We start from the raw sequence: 17,674 nt of genomic DNA, 5'->3' as shown, positions 1-17,674 counted from the left end.
TGACAGTTTTTAACATAAAGTCTATTTTGTCTAAGTGTAGCCAGCCCTGCTCTCTTTTGGTTACCATTTGCATGGAATATCTTTTTCCATCCTTTCACTTTCAGCCTACATGTGTCCTCAAATCTAAAGTGAGTCTCTTGTAGACAACACATAGTTGGATCTTCTTTTTCCATTTTTATCCATTCTGCCACTCTACGTCTTTTGATTGAGGAGTATATTAGTCTGCTCAAGCTGTCATAACAAAATACCACAAAGTATGTAGCTTAAAAAACAGACATTTATTTTCTCAAAGGAGAAAATATTTTCTCCAGTTCTGGAGCTAGAAGTCTATGGCCAAGGTGCCAGCAAATTTAGTTTCTGATGAGCACCCTCGTTCCTGGCTTGTAGATGACTGTCTTTTCTCTGTGTCTTCATAAAGCCTTTCCTCTTTGCTTATATGTCAAGAGAGAGAAAGATTTCTGGTGTCTCTTCCTCTTCTTATGAGGACATCAATCCTATTGGATTAAGGTCCCATTCTTATGACCTCATTTAATCTTAATTACTTCCCTGAAGGCCCTATCTCCACATACAGTCACAACTGGGGTTAGGATATCAACATGTGAATGTGGTCAGGGGCACAATTTAATCCATAACAGGGAGTTCAGTCCATTTACATTTAAAATAATCACTGATAGTGAAGGACTTATTTTTGCCATTTTGCTAATTCTTTTTTGTATGTTTTGCAGTTATTTTGACCCTCTTTTCCTCTCTTGCTGCCTTTCTTTGTGTTTTGTTGATTTTTTATAGTGACATGGTTTGATTCCTTTTTAAAAAATGTTTAATTTACTTTTGGTTCTACTCATACTTTTTTTTGTTTTTTTCTTTTAGTTGACGCACGATACTATATAAGTTTCAGGTGTACAACATAGAGATTCACAACTTTTAAAGGTTATATTCCATTTATAGCTATTATAAAATATTGGCTATATTCCCTGTGTTGTACAATATATCCCTGTAGTTTATTTTATTATCTTTTTTAAAATTTATTTATTTTATTTATTTATTTTTGGCTGTGTTGGGTCTTCGTTGCTGTGTGCGGGCTTTCACTAGAGGCAGCGAGCAGGGGCTACTCTTTGTTGTGGTGCGCAGGCTTCTCATTACAGTGGCTTCTCTTGTTGTGGAGCACGGGCTCTAGGCACATGGACTTCAGTAGTTGTGGTGCATGGGCTCAGTAGTTGTGGCTTGCAGGCTCTAGAGTGCAAGCTCAGTAGTTGTGGCACACGGGCTTAGTTGCTCCATGGCACGTGGGATCTTCCCAGACCAGGGCTTGAACCCATGTGCCGCCCTGCACTGTCAGGTGGCTTCTTACCCACTGAGCCACCAGGGAAGCCCTAGTTTTTTTTCTACATACTAGTTTGTACCTCTCTCATTTCTTTCATGTATCTCCTATAGGTATTTTTCTTTGTGGTTACCATGGAGATTACATGACACCTTATATTTATAACAATCTATTCTAAACATGACAATTTAACTTCAATTGCATACAAAACCTCTACTTTTTTACATCTCCTCACTTTGTTATTGATGTCGCAAATTACATCTTTTTGTATTTTGTAGCCATTAACATGTGTTTATCCTTATAATTATTTTTATGCTTTTATAATTTAAAGTCTATACAAGGATCAAAGGGATTAAAAGTGATTTAGGCACCATTATTATACTATTACAGGTGTTTACTTGATCAGAATGAGCTGTGTCAGCTTGGGAAAGGACTACCATGGGGAAAATGCAGTGGATTTTCTCACCCATTTTAGTGTGGCTGTTCTTGGCTTTGTGCTTGCCTGAGGGTCCTGCAATTTCTTAACTGATTTCTGGAATACCCATAAAGGCTTTTTGGATCAGATATTGTTGTTAGGTTGGCATCTCTGTATGGGAACAAGGTCTGGGGCTTTCTATTCCGTCATCTTCCTCTATCGTCATGCCTTTTAAGGAACGATAAATTCGAGGCTTAGAGAGAGATTAAATGAATTGTCCAAAAATACACGGTGAGAAAGTTGCAGAACTGGATTCTGAAAGAGGGATAGTCTGAGCACCAGTCTGTGCGCTTAGCATCTGTACCCCGTTCCGCAGCTGGCAGTCAAGGAAAAGAAGAAGAATCATGCAAGCTGAGGCCATTCCGTTCAGGGGCAACAAAGGGCTATGACGCTGAGTCAAATAGGAAAAGGTCTCCTTTCCTACTGGGCGTATTGTTTACATAGGCAAACTAACAAGGAGGGTTTTTGTTTTTCTTTAACGGAATTAAACAGGTCTCCAGTTGCGAATCTAGAAAGTCTTCTTTTCATTAAAGTATATTCAATTTTATTACATGTTATTAGGTATCAGGCTGCTAAAAGGATTTATAAATTGCTGACTCATGAACTTTTTTTTCATTGAGGTATAATTGACATAAGATTACATTAGTTTCAGGCATAAAACATGATGATTCAATATCTGTATATATAGCAAAATGATCAACACGATAACTCTAGTTAGCATCTGTCACCATGCATAGTTACAATTTTTTTCTTGTGATGAGAACTTTGAAGATCTACTCTCTTAGCAAGTTTCAAATACGTAAGACGGTATCATTAACTCTAGTTGCCATTCTGTACATTACATCCCCATGATGATAGAGATCGTTTTTGAATGGTTTACAGTAACATATATTTTATATATAAAATAGTCTTTTTTAAAGTTTGAAAAAGGGTAGTCTTTAAGGTTCTTTTTCAAATCATTTACTTGAAAGGTGCTTTCTGGCCTAGTTCCATCACTACCCCCCCATATAACCTAGAGCAAGTCACATGGCCTTAGAAGAAACACTAAAGGGCGTCCTCCAAGTTGAAACAAAGGATGCTCGCTAGAGAGCAACACAAAAGCGTACAAAAATATAAAGCTCTCTGGTAAAAGTAAATACATAGAAAAATACAGAGAAAGGAGTCAAACCGGATGCTATAACCAAAGGACAAACAGATTTTGAGGCTTGAACCTGCCGCTCCCTAGACAGGGCTGCAGAATGAGCAGAACAGGATCAACCTCCCAGGGTTGTGGGCATTAAATAAAGTAATGTGTGCAAAAGTACCTCCTAACTGTACTTCAGTGGGTACTTCGGTTATAATTATTTTTGCCTTTTATATTGTCTTCCAGATCTTGTCCACAGGCACAGAACCTTTCCCAGCTATGATAGTTACACCCACAAGTTCATTGCTTGCCCCTTGATCTTGTCGTGGACTTGCATGCCTGTTTCTATATCATCAGTATCATCATTGTTGAAGGTAGTGTGCTATCTTAAGTGGATATGCCAAAATGCATCAAGCCATTTCTCCACTCTTGGGTGGCGTATCTATTTCTGAAGCTTTGCTATATAGATAACAATAAGCATCTTTTAATGGTTCGTATTTTTTGAACATCAACAGGAAACGTTAAACTCTAGTTTAGAGTTCTGTAAGGGCGAACGAAGTTCTTCTTCTGAGAACATAATTGGCCAAAGTCAGGCTTGCTGCCAGTGAGGCTTTCATGAGCCAGAGCCTCAGGACCCATCAAAGGTGCAAAGTCAGGAGACAAAGACAGTGAGGGGCCCGGGCAGCGGTTTTTCAATGTAGCGGTGGGAATTGCTGTGCATGTGGCTTACAGCACTCATTTAGAGACTGGAATAGATGGAAACACAACTGGCAAGGACCAAACGCCAAAGTCTTGGTCCGCAGAGGTTACAATTCAAAACAGTCTGATTGGATGTGGGAACAAAGAGCAAAATGGCCCAGGCTGACGAGTCACCAGGCATCTAAAGATGGGATTGGTGCTGCTAGAGGCTTGGCCAGGAGGCAGGTCTGAGACAGGCCAGACTCGGAGGGCCAGTCGGAAGGAAAGGAGGCCAGAGCTAAGCACCGTTCAAGGGCAGGAAAGGCTCAGGGAGCAGAGGCGGTGCAGCGCAGCAAGAGGAATCCAAACCCAACACAGAGTGTAAGGCCTTTTCTAAGCTGCCTCGTTAGGAAAGACCAGGGGGAGTGGAGGGAAGCGGCCTCTCCTGGGAACGGCAAGAAACTCAGATGGCGAGTGGTTTCAGGAACAGAAAGTGGGCCCAGAGGACAAGGTTTCGGACAATTGAATAAGCCCAGGGAGGGTCCATGCTCAGCCTGGCTCCCTCCACTCTGCCACCTGGAACAGATAACAGGGGCAGAAGCAATCACAGGTCAACCTGATGGTTTATCTCACTGCATAAAACTCTTCAAAGCATCCCCTTTGCTCTTACTATAGATAAAGTCTGACTCCACCCTGTGGCTTAAAATGCGCTGTCTTCCCCCCGCCCCCACCCCGGACCCAGTGTGCCGGTTCAGAGTCTTTGAACAAGTCATGCCCTCTCTCGCTTTCAAGCTTTCTTACATCTGCTCCTTCAGCCTCCAACACTCTCTCTTCCCACCTTCCTCACCCGGCTGATTCCTACTCATCATTCAGCTCGAACTGAAATGTCACTTTCTCCCGGCAGTGTAGACTTAGGCACTCCTCGGCATCTGGGCATGTTCCACGGTGACGCTTGTCAAACTCTTTGGTAACTGGTACCTTCCTGTCTCTCCCATAATCCGTGAGCTCAAATGGGGCAGGCACTACATCTGTCTTGCTCACCACTGACTGCTGGAACAGAATAGGTACTTGATAAATGTTTTGAAAAAAATAATAAATAAAGGAAAGCAAATTGATCGATTCCTTTTAGTCTAGTTACCGCTTACTGAGTTCGTGGTCTGTAGCAAGTTTTGTTCTAAGAGTGGTGAGCAATACGGGCATGGTCCCTGTCCCCATACGTGAGTCCATTACCTGTCTAGTGGGGAAACAGAGAATTCTGTTATAGGGACTTCCCTGGTGATCCAGTGGTTTGGACGTGGCGCTTTCACTGCCAAGGGCCCGGGCTCAATCCCTGGTCGGGGAACTAAGATCCTGCAAGCTGCGAGGGGAGGCCAAAAACAAAAATTAAACAAATCAAAAAGAATTCTGGTATAAGTGCTCCAGAAGTAATGCAGAGCGCTTGGGGAAGCGAGGGTGCGAGTTGAAGAGAAAGACAGGAGAAGACTCCATGGAAAGGAAAGGATTGCAACTTAGCCTTGGAAGTCCAATAATCCTTTAGCAGACAAAAAGGGGGAGGAAGGATGTTTCTGGCAGACCGAGCAGCTAGAGCAAAGTCGTGGAACCGCAAGTAATGGAAGATGCTCAGGGGACAGCAAGCAGGCTGGGTGACCACTGTCAGAGGTACCCATTTTGCTTTCAGGTGAGGATAGAAAGCAGGCAGCAGTCAGATCACAGAGGACCATCTTTTCCAAGCTAAAGAAAATGGACTTCATCTCCCAGTCAATGGGGAGATATAAGAAGAGCTATACTTTGGTTGATGGACAGATTGCCTTGGGACAATAGCCTGCATGGTTGGGAATCTTTGGTCTGTAGGCAGCAAGGATGGGAGAAAATGTTCTTAGGGAAACCTTATGGTTTGTAGTCTGAACTTGTGTAACTGTTTATGAAACTACAGAGGACGTAGAAAGGATGTTGGCTGCATCCTGGAATACTCACATGAGAGGGGCTGGTTTGGAGTCAAGTCTATGATCCACATTTCCCTGGTACAGGCCAACCACACAGAAGGGCTAGAGTACAGGCACAGGTGAGAGGTAGTGAATGGGTGCAGTGGAAAGGGCAGAGGGCAGGAAGACAGGTTAGGGTTCCAACTCCAGCTCTGCTGTGCAACAGTGGGCAACTCCCTTCTCCCCTCTAGGCTTCTGTTTTTCCTGCTAAGTCCTTTTCAATCTAATGTCATATGGTTTGATGGGCAGCTTGGATACACAGTTGAGTTATGGGGGATGACCCACTGCAAGGTAGCTGCTAGCCTTTGTGCAAATATGAAAAAAGTCATACCTTTCACTAGACATTTTACTTACATAAGTTGGAAAACTACTCTAAGAAATATATAATGCTCGCTACCTACTAAAGGAAGGGCATCCTCTAGGGTGGTGCAGTATAAAATCTACACAAATGTTCAGCAACCCGGGATCCACGTGGTGCTCATGTCAGAAATCAGGGGCTGGCTATGGAGAACAGTACGGAGGTTCCTTAAAAAACTACGAATAGACCTACCATATGATCCAGCAATCCCACTCCTGGGCATATATCTGTAGAAAACCATAATTTGAAAAGATACATGCACCCTAATGTTCATAGCAGCACTATTTACAATAGCCAGGACATGGAAGCAACCTAAATGTCCATCGACAGATGAATAGATAAAGAAGATGTGGTATATATATATAATGGAATATTACTCAGCCATAAAAAAACAAAATAATGCCATTTGCAGCAACATGGATGGACCCAGAGATTCTCATACTAAGTGAAGTAAGTCAGAAAAAGAATGACAAATATTATATGATATCACTTATATGTAGAATCTAAAAAAAAAGATACAAAAGAACTTTAATACAAAACAGAAATAGACCCACAGATATAGAAAACAAACCTGTGGTCACCAAAGGGAAAGGGAGGGAGGGATAAATTAGGAGTTTGGGATTAACAGATACACACTACTATATGTAAAACAGATAACGAAAAAGGACCTACTGTATAGCACAGGGAACTCTACTCAATATATTGTAATAACCTACAAGGGAAAAGAGTCAACAAAGAATACACACACACACACACACACACACACACATATATATACATATATATATATATTATATATTATATATTATATATAACTGAACCATTTGCTGTACACCTGAAGCTAACACAACATTGTAAATCAACTAGACTTCAATTTTAAAAAAAGAATTTGGTTTAAACAAAAAAAAGAAATCAGGGGCTGGGAAGGCCATCAGTCTGGCCCAGTGAGGCGTATCTTACTGGTCCAGGACCAATAAGGAAGAATGTGGCTTTTAGGATAAGCAAAGTAGATTAGAAGAGCCTACCATTAAGCCCTAACCCGAAGAAGTCCCATCAACAGAGTGAGGGTGGCAGTCCCACAGCTATCTCTTCTTCATGGGCCAAGTGAGACCCTCCAAAATGACACAGCCAGAGGCTACAGTTGGCTATGGGATTGGGCTGGGGAACGGAGGAATGTGGATTAGTTGAATGGCCCAATTGCCGTACGTGATAGAAAAGGGATACATTTCTGTCATTGGCCCTTTGTGGATGACAACAAATACTTGACCAGGTCCTCTCAGGCAAGACTTTCTCAAGTTCATTTCAAAGATGCCCTAGACACCTCAGATGCCCAGACATAGCGAGAAACAGTGGACTTGGCCCAGAAGTCTCCTGAATATTTTAAAGAACTGGTGTTTCTTCCTCTACAAGTGAAACCTCCACAGCACATGATGGGTACATTTATCTAGGACTGACTTATTTACCAGCAACTGAAAGTTGAAATTAGCTGGTCCCTAAAGGCAACTTTGTCCTTCCCTGCCTGATGCTTTAATAAATCATCCCAATCAAGGAGGTCGGGAGGCACTGGGGGAAGGTACCACATTTGCTTTCCATATTCTCACATTCTGCCTGAGCAAGCGTTTTCCATTTAGGGCCTGTGATGATCCCCTTGAGACCATCTGTGTGATCGTGTGATTTCTAGTTTCTGGGGGCCTGACCATGTGTTTGCCTTGGCCAACTACAACAGGAAACTTTCTTTCGCTTTTTGGGGTTTCAAAATTTAAAGTCCTGGGAATGTTTTAGAAGCAGGCCCCTGACCAGGACAATGTTTCTACTGCAGCAGAGCATAACAGGGATGATTCTCAAGAGCATAATCCTTCCCTTCCCCAGACACACTTTTGAAGAGAGCAAAAGAGACCTGATTTGAATGTTCATATTTCTGTCCATTCCCTGGCTGCTGTGAGAAATGTGAGTGTGTGCGAAACACTCTCCTCTGGTGTTGGCAATCCAGGAGCCCCAGAAGATGCCATTTTTTCTGCCAAATAAATAGTAAACCCAGGAGCTGCTAGGAGAAAGAAAGACTTAGCGTGGTCTGGCCCTGAGGATGAGCACAGCCACAGCTTGTGTTCCAGCGATGGTTCAGTGATGGTGATGGTGATGGTGGTGGAGATGGTGATAGAGGTGGGGATGGTGATAGAGGTGGGGATGGTGATGGAGGTGGGGATGGTGATGGTGGTGGAGATGGTGATAGAGGCGGGGATGGTGATAGAGGTGGGGATGGTGATGGTGATGGTGGTGAGGATGGTGATAGGGGCGGGGATGGTGATAGAGGTGGGGATGGTGATGGAGGTGGGGATGGTGATGGTGGTGGAGATGGTGATGGTGGTGGTGATGGTGGTGGGGATGGTGATGGTGGTGGAGATGGTGATAGAGGCGGGGATGGTGATAGAGGTGGGGATGGTGATGGTGATGGTGGTGAGGATGGTGATAGGGGCGGGGATGGTGATAGAGGTGGGGATGGTGATGGAGGTGGGGATGGTGATGGTGGTGGGGATGGTGATGGAGGTGGGGATGGGGATGGTGGTGGAGATGGTGATAGAGGCGGGGATGGTGACGGTGGTGGGGATGGTGACGGTGGTGGGGATGGCCATGCTAAGGCCAGAGGGGCCTTTCTCCTGGGCTGAGAAGGTGGGGGAGGACCTATAAACTGTGAGCCTTAGCGATCCATCTGGAAATATAGGCAATGTGTAATCTGGTCTGGGGATCCTAAAGCCAGGAGTTCAAGACCTCTTGTAACTAGCTTGCTCGGCAATGGAAGAGAGCACTGGAAATCACAGGTACCCCCCGAGACTTTTAAAAGCCAACAAGACATGAAAGCAAAAGGTCCTTGGCCTTTCTTGGTTCCTCTTCTTAGGTCGGCATTGCAATAGCTGAATTGCAATTTCCTTATTAGGTATTTATATTTTCTTCTATTTGTATGTTTTGAATCTTTTTTTTCCTTAACAAATGAGTACCCCCATTGCCAGGATGTGGGAACGAGGCAGCTCATTAACTGTTATGATCTTAGAGGGCATTCTTCTAAATATTTCAAAACAAATCACTAAATCTTTTGTTATGCCTTCACTAAAAATTTCACAAATCAAATCACCACTCATGTCATTTGATAGCTATTTTCCCTCTTTACCCCAACCAGGAAGCCATAAGGAAGCTTGAAATTTCACTATTTGCTTCCAGGGTTGCAAGAAATTAAAAAGTGAGACTGTTATTCCATATTTTGTACTTTTTTCAGAAAAGATTAATTCTTCATGATGTTCTTGATGGAAATGAAGAGAATAAAATTAACGTTAGCATTTTGTCACGAAGTCAAGAAATTGAAGGAAAATGTCAGAGCGCCCATTCTAGCTGGAGCCCAAAGGAGAGGAGAGAGACAGAGACAGGCAGAGAGGTGAGTCCTTGAGCCTCAGAGCCTCAGCTGTTTCAGATGTAAAATGAGGATGTTAACCGAGGTAGGTAGTGGTGTGATTAAAGCTGATGTATGGTGCGGCACCCAGAGGCAGCCTGATCCGTGCCACTTGCTCTGAAGGAGCTGTTGGAGGCAACAAATGGGACATCATTGTCTAGCCATTTTCTGTGGGCCTGCCATGCACTACATGCTGAACTGGGTATCCATTCTCAAGCCCTCTCAAGTCCTTTATGGAACCAGCTGAGAAATAAACAAAAACTTCACATTAACTCTATGAAGGAGGTGCTATGACTGCTCCTATTTTATAAATAAGGAAACTAAGGTTGAGGCAGGTCAACTAATTTGCCCAAGATCACAGAGTAACTAGAAAAATTTGTGATTCTAACCCAGGACTGTGTCAGACTCCATGTTCTTTCTTATAATCCACTTTCCCCAGAATTTGTATGACTGAAATTTTTCAGTGGCATCATTGAATCATAGAGATATCACAACTGGAAGGGATCTCAAGACATGATCTAATCCATCCACCTCTTTTCACAAATGAGAACATTGACGTTCTAAATTGGGTAAGTGGTTTGACCTAGGTCACACAGAAGATGACTGGGAACAAGAATCAGAGTATGCAAGCCCAGGAGGGGCCCTCCCTAGGAAACCACGCCCCCTCCAGGCCACACTGCTCAGAAGAGTGTGACCTAGGTTCCTGCCCCCTGGCCCAGGGCTGGTCCTCCTCTAGAAGGGGTGCTTGACCTGTGAACTAGAAACCTGGATTGGACCAAAGTCACACTGTTAGTTTCAGCAGCTTCTAAGTAGAATTTAGAACTTCCCCCAATTAATGAATGTAGGTAATAAGCCACAGTAGAATCAGCAGTCAGTACTTGTCACATGTTACCAAGAGCAATTACAGATCTTTGCAAATCACTTTAGAGTTGTTGAAGATATCTCCAAATGTCACTTATACTCACGACTCTAAAATTACAGTCGTTGTTCAAAAATCCTTGATGGAGAAGTGCATATGCTACTGTATCACACATTTGTTTGCTAAAACACTTTATATTTCAGTATTATTGGCTCCCTTTCTAATCTCATGTGTTTTACACATTTAAAGACCTTTCTGAAACGGGCCTATAGGCTTCAACAGACCACCGAGGGGGCCAGGGCACAACCAGGTTAAGACCTCCTGCCCCACAATAAATGGCACTCTTAGTCCTGGCAAGGCTCACCTCCAAGGGTGAACAGTTCAGCACAAACTCGAGCTATTCTGCAACAGCTGGCCACGCATGGGCTGGGCTTAAGGAAAGAGCAGCAGCCATGCCGGAGGAACTGGAATTGTGCCATCAGTCAACACCAAAACTCAGCTGCAAGTTCAGTCCCTTCTTAGTAACCCCACAGGAGGTTTGCTACATGATCTCCTGGGCTGCGGTGTCACTGGCCTGTATAGACTGAATTCTCCCCTTCAGTGGGCAAGACCCGATTCTTCATTCTAGCAAGAAATGATTGTCCCTGGACTTGTGCAAAGAGCATGACTTCAAAATAACTTTTCAATGGAAACAACCTAAATGTCCATCAACAGAGGAACGGATAAAGAAGATGTGGTGCATATATACAATGGAATACTACTCAGCCATAAAAAAGAATGAAATAATGCCATTTGCAGCAACATGGATGGACCTAGAGATTATCATACAAGGTCAAGTAAGTCAGAAACAGAATGACGAATATCATATGATATCACTTATGTGTGGATAAAATATGACACAAAAGAACTTATTTATGAAACAAAAACAGACTCACAGACATAGAGAACAGACTGGTGGTTGCCAAGGGGTAGGGGTGGGTGGGGGAGGGATGCAGAGGCAAACTATTATATATAGGAAGGATAAACAACAAGGTCCTACTGTATAGCACAGGGAACTATATTCAATATCCTGTGATAAACCATAATGGAAAAGAATATAGATATATTTATATTTATTTATATATAACTGAATCACTTTGCTGTACAGCAGAAATCAACACAACATTGTAAATCAACTATACATCAATAAAATATATTAAAAAAAATAACTTGTCAAATACACATTAGTCTATGCCCTATAAAACCTTCCCACCAAGGCTGGACATTGGGCGTGGGTGGGAGGAACACACCTAACTCTGGATACTTGAAGGATGTTTCTCACTTGCACCATCACCGTGTCCCTTACTGCCACCTCCCTTCCCGTTTCCTGAGTCTGTGCATACTGAAACTGGGAGGGAACAGGGGACATTGCCCTGGGGAGAACTTAAAAGTGTGAAAAATCTCCCCTCATCTTCCAATGTTTATTTTTAATCCAAGAACTAATGCTTTGTTCGTGCAGTCGATTAACACGTGGATTCCTATTGTACCAGGATTTGTACTTATATACATTATTTCCTCATCTGGACAGAAAACACTCTAATTTTCATGAGAGAAATTCCCACAGAGTGAGGATGTAGCAACTGTCCCTGTAAAGGAGTGGCCATGTGTAAAGTACTGGAACAGCACTTCACAGTTTACACAGCACTTCACAAACATCACCCCAATTAATCGGCACGACTGTCTGGCAGGTGGTACTATCTCCACTTTAGATAGACCAGGAGATAAGGTCACATGCCTTGCCCACGGTCACACGGGCAGGCAGAAGCAGAACTAGCACTTGGACTTGGCTCTCTTACCAAGGCTCTCCACAGTGCCCAACAGCTTCAGTTTATTTGCACCCCTAAGACGGTGCTGGTGAGAGGACAGCCACACTAGGCCTGTCTCACCAATGGATGGCATTCTCTTCCAAATCCTCAGATGCGTGTCTAGTGACATGCCCAGAGACAGACCTGGAAGTCAGTCCTTCCCGCGACTGGATTTCAGCTTTACCCCTTTCCCGTCTCCCAAACTGAACACAGATGAAGGATCCCAACGAGCCAATGAAGACTGAGGGATGAGGAGCGATCTTGCCCCAGCTACAAATCCTTTTGAAAGTCAGAGAGCTGACTTTTCCTCCTCGGACACAACTCCGCCAACCAGCAACAGAGTGTGTGTTCCCATTCCAAGATTTCTGAGACACACAGTCACTGGGACCTCAGAGGGGCGAAGTCAACTGGATAGGAATTTCTCACTTGGAAGCAGAGGAAATGAGCAACAGAGGAATCAAGGGACAGATCATTTAAAGGTCCCTGCCAAACTTTCTCTCTGGATGTAACTGTGGTTCCCACGGCAGTCTGATGGGAAATGTCCAGAATACACCTGTAAATACTCAACTGCTGGGGCAATTATTGGAGTGAGCTGACCATCTGTCATTTGGGGAAACAACTGCCTAATTGCCTCCTTAACTGAGTATTTGCAGATGTGTTCAATACATGCAAAAGAGAAGGCCACTCAGAGTCATGACCAAGGGCTTCATTATCACATTAACAGATCCTTCTTTGACAGCAAAGAGGAGACCTGCAAGTCAGCAGCTTTCCCCCAGATCAGCCATCCTAGTGGGACAGGGAGGAACAGGATGAGAGAGAGAAAGAGAGCATGCCAGGTTCTCCTTCAAGGGCCTGAACCAGGCTTCTGGGGTGGCCAGCCTCAACCAGGCACACTTTCTGCAAGAGAAGTGCCCCAAAGGCATCGGCTGGGGAGGGAGAAGGGACGGTAGCTGGCTCCCCATGTCCTCAGACCTGGCATGAGACAATAATACCGGTCCAACATATGTAAAGTTCGGTCAGATCCTCCAGAGCAACCCCATGCTCATTACCAATGCATCACACTGATTGAAACGTGGCTGTGGCTCTGAATTGCTAGATCTACCCACAGAACTGCCTGGGAGCACATGATACCTGAAAATGGGGGCAAAGCCCAAGAGTTGGCTCAGACTATCTTTTATGATCACTGACGGAATTGCAGAAGGGCTTCACCTGCCCGTGTGTCTCTCAGGACCATGATCATACTTACCTGTTGGTCAGACAGCTGCTGATTGTCCCACCTGACAAATCAGAGCATCGAGAAATGCCAGAGCTGGGAGGACCGTTGGTAAGCACATAGGGCCACCCTCATTTATTTTGCAGATGAGAAAGTAGAGGTAGGGAGAGAAGAGGCTTGTTTGAGGTTACACAGAAAGTTAGGGGCAGGACTGAGACTAGAATCCAGGTCCCCTGGGGCAGGAGCTGGGACACCACCTGCTCACCGATTGCTGTCTAATATTAGACGGATATGTGTGATATATCCTCGACAGAGCCAAGACATGTCATTTCTGCCCTCCTCCCCTTTCCAAACGTGTCCTGAGGAGCGCTCAGCTGCACCTCAATTACGATTAATATTTGGCAGATGGAATTTCCTGTACCTGTGTTGTCCCAAAGATTTCCTAGAGTTAATGGCACTGGAGATATGCATAAATTAATGATGAGTATAGATGGCAGGATCTTGTGGCAGGCAAAGCCATAAAAATCTAGAACGAGTCCCTAGGTGTAGATATAAAAACTCCTCTGGGAACATCTCTGCAGGAAGAGTGTTTCTATGACACTGAGTTAAAATCTAAATTACATTATCTGGAGCTCTACAAGTGTGGACTAATAAATAACATAAAATGAAACAGCACTTTATGAGGAAGGCTCATTCTATATTTCAAGCATTTTCTCACTCTTCAATTCGTTATTTAATACGGACACTTTAGACACAAAATTTCTAGAGTTTATTCAATATTTTTTATGTGTTTACAAGGTCATTAGAGAATTTATTTGCTCTTTCCCTTACAGATTGGAAGGTGGGCAGTGATATATGAGGTTTCACATTTTATTTATTCACCAAACTGTTCCAGATGTGATCCCATCATTTATCCACTGACACATCAAACCTGCTGGGTGCCCTGCACACTGACCTCCTCCCTACGTTTGCTTTCATGCTCTTAAAGTTATAGCACAGCTCACTTCGATGAGAAGACAAGAGAATTGCTATTTTGGGAGAGTTGGTGGCGGGAGGGAGGCGATCGAACTTCAGTAATAAAAAATTTAATTGCTCGCCTACAATTTGAAAACGATATCCAGGTGGAAAACTGACCCAGTCCCTTTCCCCCCAAATCATTGCTTCCCACTTGCCCTCCAACCAGGGCTGCATGCCTCAGATTTGGAATGTGCAGGATCTGAATAAGCGGAATTGAGCAGGTACTAAATCATCTCCCCCTTCTCCTAGTGATTTGTCACTGTAATAAGCATTCTGAGGGTGATAGACCTTTTATTAATATACACTGTTGAGCAGGAAGGAGGCTGCAATGTATTCCTGGTGCTCTTTAGGGAAAATAATTACCCCATGCAGACATTTTTTTAAAATATCGATTTAACAGAAAGAGCTATATTTAAACCCAAGTGCTTATTTAGTGCAAAATACGAAACGTTGTTATGTTTGGATTGGAGATACATACCGTAGTCCACAAGATGCAATCCACACTTTCCCAGACACCTCCCTATATATTGTTTGGTGAGGGCAAAGGGAGGAAGGGAGGTTCTCACTGCAGGAGCCCCTGTATAATGCCAGTTTTACTATATACTATATATACTAATATATACTATAGTATATATATATAAGTACTGGTACGACCATCTAATATTTGAAGAGCGTTTCATAATTTGCCAAACAGTATCATATGCATCATCCCATGTGATCCCCACAATAGCCTTGTGAGGGCTTCAGGGCTGATGTTATTAGTTCCATTTTCCAGCGGAGAAGACTGAAGCTCAGAGAGACTGACACGAGGATGAAAAAAATATACATGGAAATAGAAACAGTGCTGTAGCTCAGGTCTCCAAATTTAGCAAAAAAAAAAAAAACAGAAAAAAGAAAAAGCATATTACATGGGACATACTTATACTACAAAATTATTCATTGTTTATTTGAAATTCAAATTTAACTGGATATCGCGTGTTTCATCTGACAACACTAAGTGGAGTGGACCGCCCAAAGACGCCCCAACCTCTTCTCGCTCCCATGGCTTTGTTAAGAAAGCATGGGTGATTCGCCCACAGTCCCACAGTGAGTAAATGGCAGAGTTGGGAATTCAGGTCATTTCTGTGACTTCTCAGCTGAGTAATTTGAAATTCTCCCTTGCTTCCCCACCTCCACCCGGGACCAGAGGCAGGAGAGCTGGCACACGCTGTGACATGCTCAGCCCACCTAAGTGGGAAACAGTTCTCTTGGGTCTTTGAGGTCCCCATGCACAGGCGGCTGCCATGATCCAAAGACGACCTTGGTGTGGTACCCTCCACACTTCACCCGGTAGGGCGTCTTCTGGGTGCAACCCAGCCCAACAACCAGTGTACCCAAATGGAGGGTTCTTTTATATGTAGAGCTGCTTCACTTCGTCATAAAGCAGAAACCAACACACCATTGTCAAGCAATTATACTCCAATAAAGATGTTAAACAACAAAAAAAATTAAGTGGGCCCAAGAAAATACATTCAGTCTCATGAACAAATACAGAAACGTACATCAAAGCAATGCAATACCATTTTCTGCACTGAGCAAAACACAAGGCTATGTTATGCCCGGTGCTGGTGCAGCTGAGAGGACACAGCCCTCTCATACAGTTAAAGTGTAAACGGACGCCATCTTTCTAGGGATCAATTTGGCACTATCTGTGTCAATTTAAAACTCACATACCCTCTGGCCCAGCCATTTCACACTACAGGAAATTAACTTGCCCACGCAGAGGCTTACATGGTCCAGCTCTATCCATTGGCCATAGACCTGACTAGACATATTCAACATGACCTTCATCCCGCGAACAAAAGCACCCACCGTTAGCACCAAGCATGGTGCCAAGTTCTCCATGTAAGTTTATCTCATGTAAGCCCACAAAGTCAACGCCAGTATGAACCCCGTTATACACAGGTGGAAACTGACATTTGAAGAGATTCAGAAGAACTCACTTTAGATGACAACAATTAAGTGGAGGACCAGGGATTGGAACCTAAATCCGTTTTACACTAAAGTCTGCTCCTTACCCCTTTCCACACTGAAGTTCAGGGAGAAAGCAAGGAGGGAGCCATGGCGATAGACTCCCGTGAGAAGAGGAAATAGCTATTCCTCTCCCTGGTTGGATTGTGGTATTTTCTGCTATGGTCCAGCTGCTCAAACTTCTGGAACAAGTCATTAACAGGTAGGGGAAGTCTGCACAGAATCCAGGGTCCCCAGTGACCCTCCTGGGGTAGAGAGTACAAATGAATGAACGCATCAATAGATTTCTGCTTCACCAAAGGAATCCATTTCTTTGCTTTCAGTCCAAAAGTATAACAATCTTTTTTTTTTGTAGTCAAGTCATTTCATCAAAAGCAAATGACAGCTTGATGGTATAAATGGTAAATTTCGAGGTGTCAGCCTGAGGAGACAGTGAAGACATTTGGAAGGGCTGACACTCCTGTGAAGCTATCAGGGAAAAAATTATTTTGAAAAATGTTCTGGTGACATGATTAACCCTAAAGGTAAGAGAGATGTAACCTTGTTAGGTTGGTTTGTTCTTTTATGAAGTAAAAGATGAATGGCTTTAACCAGCAAGCATTGAAACATTTCAACTCTCCTCTCAAGCAAAAAGAAAAAGAGAAAAAAAAAATGGTGATTGAGTACTTACAGTATGCAAGGAAGACACTGAGGCAGGCTTATGCCCTAAGAGACCGTCGTAGTCCTGTCCTGACACATGTCCTAAACCACAAATCAAAGCACTATGGTTGAGCGCAAAGGGCTTTAGTCTAGTATTCATATTAGAGATGGACTGGTCAGGTCTTGAGCAAGTGGTTTAGCTCCTCCAGACCTCAATTTCCTCATCTATAGCACGGGAATACTCATGCCTGTCCGATATCTCACAGGGCCATTACCATTAAAAGTAGAATTAACACAAGTGAAAGAGTGTTGACAAAAGTAAAAACATAATACGGCTGCCTGGTGGTGTAGTCACCAGACTGGGACTGGAGAAGTATGTCTCAGTCCTGGGTGGGCTGGCCTCATGACCTTAGAAAAGTCACTTCATCGCTTCCAGGACTTCCTAGGTGGGGGGAGAACAGAAGGGCCTAGTTTGTCTACTATTCAGTTGCAAACACATAAGATGTGATATGGGCTTGGTAAAAATAACGACTTCAGCCTTGAACTACTATGTCTTCAGAAAAAATTTCCAGAGAACTAAAATGCCATGGGTTGCAGAGGATGTCATTTGTAAGTAGTGGGTGGCTCATGTCCCAGGATCCATTGGGCTGCCTTGAAGGCTGGAGTGTCATGTGTTAACTGGTCCTCCTAGAATGGTCCCCTCCTACCGAGGTGTCCAC

This window comes from Globicephala melas, chromosome X (genome assembly GCF_963455315.2).
Source record: "Globicephala melas chromosome X, mGloMel1.2, whole genome shotgun sequence".
In the NCBI taxonomy this organism is placed as follows: domain Eukaryota; kingdom Metazoa; phylum Chordata; class Mammalia; order Artiodactyla; family Delphinidae; genus Globicephala; species Globicephala melas.
This window is presented reverse-complemented; position numbering follows the sequence as displayed.